The sequence below is a fragment of the Tamandua tetradactyla genome, chromosome 2, assembly GCF_023851605.1.
Source record: "Tamandua tetradactyla isolate mTamTet1 chromosome 2, mTamTet1.pri, whole genome shotgun sequence".
NCBI lineage: Eukaryota > Metazoa > Chordata > Mammalia > Pilosa > Myrmecophagidae > Tamandua > Tamandua tetradactyla.
The window spans coordinates 192,563,178-192,571,174 of NC_135328.1; the positions used below are offsets into that span (position 1 = coordinate 192,563,178).

At 55.1% G+C, this 7,997-nt stretch overlaps 1 protein-coding gene across 2 annotated transcripts in view; it reads right to left on the reverse strand.

The window, feature by feature from the left end:
- ZNF362 (zinc finger protein 362) overlaps positions 1-6,181 on the reverse strand; it is a 38,443-nt gene extending 32,262 nt beyond the window's left edge. For both annotated transcript variants that reach the window (XM_077150411.1, XM_077150409.1), the window contains exon 1: positions 6,110-6,181. The gene's annotated coding sequence lies outside the window, so the exon portion shown is untranslated. The remainder of the gene's footprint in view (positions 1-6,109) is intronic.
- Positions 6,182-7,997: the final 1,816 nt, after the last annotated feature.

Consider the following 7,997-nt stretch of genomic DNA (forward strand, 5'->3'; position numbering starts at 1 on the left):
CGGACGGTGAACAGGAGTGTGTGTGTGGAGGTTTCCATGAGTGTGAGCGTATGTGAAGATGAGCAGGCACGTGACTGGGGGGATGCACCTGGGCATATGGATGAGTGTGTAAACCTGTGGGTGTCAGGAATGTGATGCATGTGTTCCTGTGTGATGTGTGTGGATCGTGTATGTGGGCACACGCTGGCAGACGTGCCCGCTGGATTCTGGTCCAGGGGATCTAAGGTGATGCTTCTGAAAAAGCAGGAAAACACCTCAAAATGGCCAAGATGGGATAGGGGTTAGGGTCAGTGGTGTCTGTGGAATGGCTGCTGATGTGAGTACGTGTGACTGCGTGTTGGAGTGTGGCAGGGGAGTATGCATACCCCAGGTGGGTGACCTGCAGCCTGGAATGGCTGCATAGACTGTGTCCTCAAGGAGTCTGAAGCCTTTGCCCAAAGATGAGAAAAAAACCCAGATGGTGGGGAACCTCTCCAGGACCCCTTTGTGGCATGAATGAGGCATGGACAAAGCAGGACCTCTTGGGTCCCCAGAGCCAAATCCCTTAACCTTTCCCACATACCTTTCCCAGATGCCACTCAGCCACCTCCCCAAATCCAACCCAACTTCCAAAGCCCAGCCCCCCGCCACCCCACTTCCGCCATAGCACCCACATGCCAAGCACAGAATTGGGGCCTCACACACCTCATCCCTGCTCACAAGTGCCCGGCACACCCAGGAATGCTTTCTCCACAGTGGAGTGAGGGGAGCAACTTCCCCAACAGAGCTTTCACTGGCCTGTGGGCTCCAAAGCAAATACCAGGGCAGCCCGTTGGCACGTGGTGAGCAGAAAACCCACCAAGCAGTGTCATGGGGTACCTGTGGCCTTGAACGAGGCTCATTCCTCTCACTTGCTGCTTTAATGTCCCCAGCCTGTAAAATGAGACTTGGCCAGATGCTCTGTGATGTCAACCTCTCTCCTGACCACGCATGACCACACCGTTGGATGACTCTCCAGGAACTGTGTATATAAATATCATCGCCTACAGACTTCAATGGGGCTACATTGTGTCTCCTTTCCCCAAATACACTGAGCCTGTCCAACTCCCAGGCCAAGGGCCTAGCAAAGTGCCACGGAAATAGAAGGAGCTCAGGAGAGATTGAGGATTTATATCTTCTTGGGGCACTCATTCATTCATTCGTAGAGTCAACATTGCACTGAGGCTACCTGCCCTCACAGAGCTCTCAATCCAGGGGGAGCAGAAGAGGCAACTGAAGTCATGAAGCCACAAGGTCAAAGCATTGGGCAATCATTCCACTAACATCCCTTCCTGGGCATTATTCACAGGCACAGTGCAGCACTTTACATTTTGTAAAGAAAAAATTCTTTCTAGAAATGAGAAGTGTCTGACAGCAGGAGTATGGGGGTCCTGGTGAAGGAAGGCGCTCTCCATCACTGGAGGGGGGTCTCTAACAAAGCTCAGAGGGCCTTTTGTCAAAAATGTGGGAAGGGGATTCCTGCAGGGCCAGGTGAGGTTGAGTTTCCCCTCAACAGCTGTGGGATTCTAAGGAGGCGTGGGGATGAGCAGGGGCTTGGGGACCAGAGTACTGGTTTCAAATCCCAGCCCTGAACTCCGGCGAGTTCCAAGCTCTCTTTGCCTTGGTTTCCTCATCTGTAAAATGGGGGTAATAACAGTGAGGATTAAATACATTCATATTCATAAAGAATGGAACTAAAGACAGAGTGAGCATTCTGGGCCACTTAATAAAGCACTGAAAGTTGCTCTGTTACATTCTAAATCCAAGACTGGATCATGCTAAGATTCCAGCGCCAAAGGTTCTAAAGTGGAAGGCTTCTAAGATACTCAGGTTCTGAGATTGGAAGAGTAAGGGATTCCTAGAGTCTGTGATTTAATCATCTTATTATTTCCTAACCACAGCCCTGAGCCTCCTGGGTGAAGACGAGGACAGACCTTGGTGTAACTTCATCTCCCAGGCCCTATGCAGCAGCCAGGGCTGCACCACACCTGGACCCCCCAGCATTTCCTCACCTCTACAGACACCACCCACCCCAGCCACACCATACCGTCTGGATGTGGGTCAAGCATGTTTGCAGTGGTGCAGAAGGTAAGTAGTACAAACAAGCAAATAAATGAGAAAACTTCAGATACTGATAGAAGCTGCAAGAGAAAATAAAAAGAGGCCAGTGTGACAAGAGAGTTTGACAGCAGGAAACTACTTTAGAGCGGGTGGACAGGGAAGTGTCCTCTGAGATGGTGACGTCTGAGTCAAGACCTAAAACAAGAAGGTTGCCAGCCATGCAAAGATATAGGGGAAAACATTCCAGGCAGGGGAACAGCAAATGCAGAGACCCTGCCAACAAGCTTCATTTGTGTGGCTGAAGACGGTGAGATGGGTTGGGGGACAGTTGAAGTTGAAAGGTAGGGAGGAGACAGACCACACAGTCCTGGAAAGGACTTTGGATTTTTTTCTTCTTCTTCTAAATGCTTAGGGAAATATTAGAAAAATTCCAGCCGGGGAATGACAAGGCAGATAAGGGCTTTCAGATTGGATCATTTTGCTTCATGATGGTTTTCAAAATTGTGGAAGGGATGAGGATGGTAATCAAAAATCCTTAAAATTCAGTTGATTTATACTGAGCTCCTACCACAGGCCTGGCCAGGGCTGGGCGATATCCAAGATACTGGCTCACTATCACTCCTAACAACATGAGAGAGTCACAGAGAGTACCCCATTTTAGAGATGAGAAAAATGAGGTTCAGAGTAGGGGAAAATACACCCCAGGTCACACAAGCCATGCGTCACAAAGAGGACTTGATACCAGGACCCAGATCTACCACCATGGAATCTAGGTAACTCCTTTCGTGTTTTCAAGCCCCCTTTTCTCCACGAGACCTTCCCTGGAGACTTATATAGGCCCCCAGAGAATACTGCCCCAGCCAGTGCTACACACACCTACAGTGTCACCTCTTCTCTGCTGTGGCCTTCAAATCCCTGAGGATTGCACTCTGTATCTTACATGTCAGTGTCCAACCTGTGCTGTGTGAGCTGAGGAGTGGGTGACTGGATGGATGGGTGGGTGGGTGGAGGGACTACTAAAATAATTAATCGATAAACTAATGAATGCACAATGAAAAAATAAAGGAATAACCTAGCAACTGAATGAATGAATAAACTAACCAATGGCAGACGAATGAATGAACTACAGGACTGAATGACTCCTCACTTGACAGAGAGGCAAGACAAGGAAATGTCTGCCCAGGGAAGGGCTAAAGCCAGGCTAGCTTCAGATCTACTTCAAGCCTTACCCACACACCAGCTTCCTCCTTCCCTCCTGGGGCCACCTGGCCTCCATTCCCCAAGATCCCAGAGAGCCTCCTCCTCAGCCCCTGGGACAAACCCAGGTGTCTGTCAGGTGTGGGCCATTATAGTGCCCACCTCTGTGCCCACCCCCGCCAGCAGCAGCAATCACTGCTCTCCTGGGCCCGATGGAGCCTTGGCGGTGGGCAGGGTGACTGACTCTCCCTTTGAACGTCCCACAGCCTCAAGTGTCCAGACAGAAGGGAGAAAGGAGACCAGGACACCTGGCTGGGCCCCGAATCGCTAGGTGTCTTCAAGCCAGTGGCTTCCCTTTGTGCACCAAGGCAGTTTCTCAGGGCTTTCCTATTCAGATGTTCTTTGGGGGGTGGGGGTGGGGGGCTCTGGAGTTTCACACAGTCACAAGCGTTAGAAGAATCTGGGAGACTCAAAACCAGAAGGCAGAAAATAGTCCTATCCACAAGTACCAAAGACCGCCAGGAAAAACGTCCAGATCACGAGTCTGCAGGCCTGAATTCAAGCCCTCCTCTACCCCTGCTCACCTCTCCAAGCCTTTGTTTCCTAAATTTAAAAATGGGGGTAATTATCCCCACTTTGACCAAATTCATCCCTGCACAGTTTCTGGAAGAACTTGAGGTGATAGCAACCAGACACTACTCTGTGCAAACTGTAAAATGCAGTTCACTAAGAAGGGACTGTGATGGGGGAGGGGAGGAAGCAGGGCATGCTCTCCCATTCTAGTCCAGTTCTGTGCAAAACAAATCTTCCAGGTGTCAAGGGCCCCAACAGAGAACACTGGAAAGGGCCTGGAAGTGGGAGCCTGAATATTTCTCAGCTCTCCTTCTAACCGGCAGTGTGACTTTGGGCAAGTCACTTCCCCTCTCTGGACCTCAGTTTCTCCATCTGAAAAATGGCCGGCTTGGTACCCTGTGGATCAGAAACACAAAGTTCTGCAGCCCTCCAGCCCTGACTCTTCCCAGGGAGCCAGTACATAGACCAGGAGTGAGATTAGAGTGGTCTCCCTTCCAAGAGACGCCGAGGCAGGGGCAGGCAAGCTCAGCAGCAGAGCACAGGATTCTCCCAGGACAGAAAGCCTTTACCAACAGGGGAAGACCAGGCCCAACCCTACCCTGGCATCTGGGGCAGGAGCAGCCACCCCAAACCTTACAGGCTTGGCCTGCAGAGCCCCACTGAGGCCCGCAGAGCCAGCAGGCCTGGACCGATTGAGCGAGATACTTCAGGAAGTTAAGCCAAGTTCAAACCACCTCCAACAGAGGTGCGTCCAGGGTTCCAGGGCAGTGGGGTGGAAAGGGGTAAGAGCTACCAAAAGGGAGAGGCTCAGACCATGGGGACTTGCAAACCAGCTGCCCCTCATCATCAGGCAGCCTCTCCGGCGCCTCCCCTCAGATAGGACCCACTGAGGTTGCATGCTTGCACCCAGCCAAGAACCCACCGCCAAGCTTTCATCACCAGATGCCACCCCCTCACTCCTGCAGGCCCACCAGGCCAGGAAAGGGGCTCTCCAACGGCCAACTGCCAAGCACACTTGCCCGAAGGTTCCAATAAACCAACCCCAGCACCCAGCACAAGATTCCCACTCACAAGGAGGCTCCCAGCCACCCACGAAGGAAACAGGGTCAACAACCCGCCACCTCCACTCCCCACCCCCCACCCCCACTCTTACCCCACACACACAGCTCTGGGAGGTTCACACTGCCCTGGGGCAAGGTGGGGGAGGAGCGAGGTTATATCTTCAATGCTTAACTAGAAACCCTGGGCCCCAAAATCTCGGCCATAGTTCCTTAAGAGTGCCATTTTCATAGAGCCTCTTCCTAAAGATGTTTCTCGTTCTCCCCAAACCTCCATCCCCAGCCCTCCTCATTCCCGGCGCAGCTCTGAGAAACCGACAGTTAACTTTTCCCCAAAATCCTGCAAAGGTGGCTGGCTGGGGATAGAAATGGGCCCTGAGATGCTTTCGCGGCATTTCACTGCCCTCCCCCCAAAAAAAGCTTAAAAAAAAAAAAAGCTTTAAAAAAAAAAGAAAAAACTTTTAGAGTTAACTTTAAATTCCCAGCTCTCCCTCCCAAATCGCCCAGTGGCTTCCTTTTTTTTTTTTTTCTTTAAAGTGCAATTGCATTGTGTCTCACCTCCCCGAAAGGCTCGCGGCTCTCGCCAAAGAAAAGGAAAAAAGCCAACCCTTCGGGTGCCCCCTCTGCTTCCAGCCGCCTCTCCCACATTCTCAGACAGTTTTATTAAAATTTTCAGACAAAAGAAAAACAAAAATGGCAGCCTGGCTTATTTTTAAAACAGGACAGGGACGCCATATTCTGCAGATCTGCAAAAAAAGGGAGAAATCCGGCGCTGGCCGCCCCACCGGGCCGGCTGCAAAGTGCGCGAACCGCGCCGTTTGCAATCCGTTTATTTGCATTAAGCCCCATGAATCATTGTTTACCGGAGAATTGCAGCAGGTTTGAATAGCCCGGCTTAAGAAAACACACACACACATACACGCACACACACACACACACACACACACGCACACTCGGAGACCAGACCCAGACACGCCGCCGGAGACACTTCCTACCCCGAGTGCCGCCGCCTCCGCCGTCGCTCCGGGCCGGGCCCGAGGCACAGCCGGCCCGGGGCCCTCCGAGCGCCCGGCCCGCGCTGACAGCACCCGTGCCAGGCCCGCTCCCCCGCCCGCAACTCGGCGCAACTTTCCCGCGGCCGGGCGCACGGGAAGACGCCCGCCGCCGGGCCCGCTCCCAGCGCGCCCCGGGCCCGCACGGACCTGACTGTGTGGCGGCGGCTCCGGGACGCGGCCGCAGCCCCGCGCCCGGCGGCCGGAGCAGGGCCGGGCTGGGGCTCCGGCTCCGGCTCGGTGCGGAGCCGCGCGCAAACCTTCCGGGTCGCCTGCTGTTCACTTCTGGGTTCTGCAAGCGCCGAGGCGGCGGCGGCGGCAGCGGCAGCGGGCGGGAGGCTGGGTCTGCAGCGCCGCGCGGCCCCCCGTGCGCTCGGCGAGCCCCCGCGCCAGGCGCCCGGCTCCGGGGGGGGCCGCGTCGGGCCCCCGCCTCTCCCGCTCCGCAGCCCGTCGGGCCTCGGGGGCTCCCGCGAGTGGGCAGCGCCTGGCGCTGGCGACGGCGCGCGACAGGAGGGGGCCAGGCGGGGGGCGGGGGCGGGCCGCGCGCTGGGGGCCCCACTCGGGCCCCGGGGCCTCGTCTGGCGCTCGCCGCCGCGGCCGCCTCGCAAAGTTGCGCTGCGCCCCCCGCCCGCGCCGCGCCGGAGGCAGAGCCACAAAGGAACTCCGCGCCCCCCTCCGCCCGCCCGAGCCGTGCGGGGAGGGCACCGGCGCCCGGCCCTAGGACAGCCCCTTCCCCAGCGCGGGGGCTCCCGGGGCCCCGGCGGCCGCGGCTATTGTCCCGCCCAGGCCCGGCCGCCGCCTCGGCCACCCACCTCCCCGGTCATGGCGGGCTGGGGACCTGGACCTGACGGGCCACAGCCCCGACCGGGCAGAGCCCGGGCCGTGCCAGGCTGCCCCTGGGGCTCTTCTTTGCAGACCGCAGGCGGGAGGGGACCCCCCAGAATGGACCTCCACACCTGATAGGCAACAATCGTGCTCAAAAATCCAGGCTGAGGTTTTTTTCTTTATTTTCTTTTTTTTGTTCTTTTCTTTTCTTTTTCTTTCTTTTTTGTTTTCTCTCTTTCTTTTTCTATTTTATTTTTTTTGCGAAAAACGAGGACTCGGGGCTGGGGGCAGAAGTTTGCGCTGGTCAGACCATTCTTTCCTCTGTAGGGTCCGTCCCTCCTTGGCCCTAGGCCCGAGCCCCACCGGGTGGGGCCACCGAGGCTGTCATCTCTTCTCTGAGTCTATTAGAGGTGGCACCGGCTGTCCCCCAGCTCCAGACCTCAAAGCCATCTGTGTGTGACTCCTCCTCCCGCCTCACCCTCCCCAGCCAATCAGTCAGGGCGTCCTCCTGATTCGGCCTCCCGGGCTGTGGCAGCTTCCAAACTTCACTTCTACCTGAGGAAGCGGCCTGTCCCTGGATCCTCTTGCTGTCACAGACTTCCCTGACACTCACTGCCACCCAGCCTCTGCACTGCAATGAATCGGGGCTGGCCCTGCCCTCAGGCAGCACCCAGTCCCCAGGGAAGGACACACACCTAAAAAGAATCATCTGCCAAGGTTTGCATATCCTCCAGAAAGCACACTTCAATTCAGTAAATATTTATTCAGTGCCTGCAACCCATGAGGTGCAGTGCTGGTTGTCCCAGAACACAGTTGTGAACAAGATAGATTGAGTCCCTGCCCTCGTGGAGCTTCTGCTCTAGCAAATGCCGTGAGCCCCTTGAGGGCAGGCCCCTGAGGGCCCTGTGTGTTCTGAAGCCCCAACCACACTGCCTGGCACGGAGCAGGGGCACAATAAATATGTGTGGCATGAATTAGTTGAAATCACAAAACACTGTGTGAGGACACAGCAGAGGCCATGCTTTCTCCTAGAAAGATGGAGAAGGTAGTCAGAAATTGATTCGGGGTAAGGTAGGTGGGGAAGAAGAAAGAGCCTTCCAGGTTCCAGATAAATGGGGATGATACAAGCAACATCCCATAATAGCATCGTTGAGTAGTTCAATGAAATAATAATAAATGGGGAAGAAGAGACATATCTCCTAAGCAGAAAAAG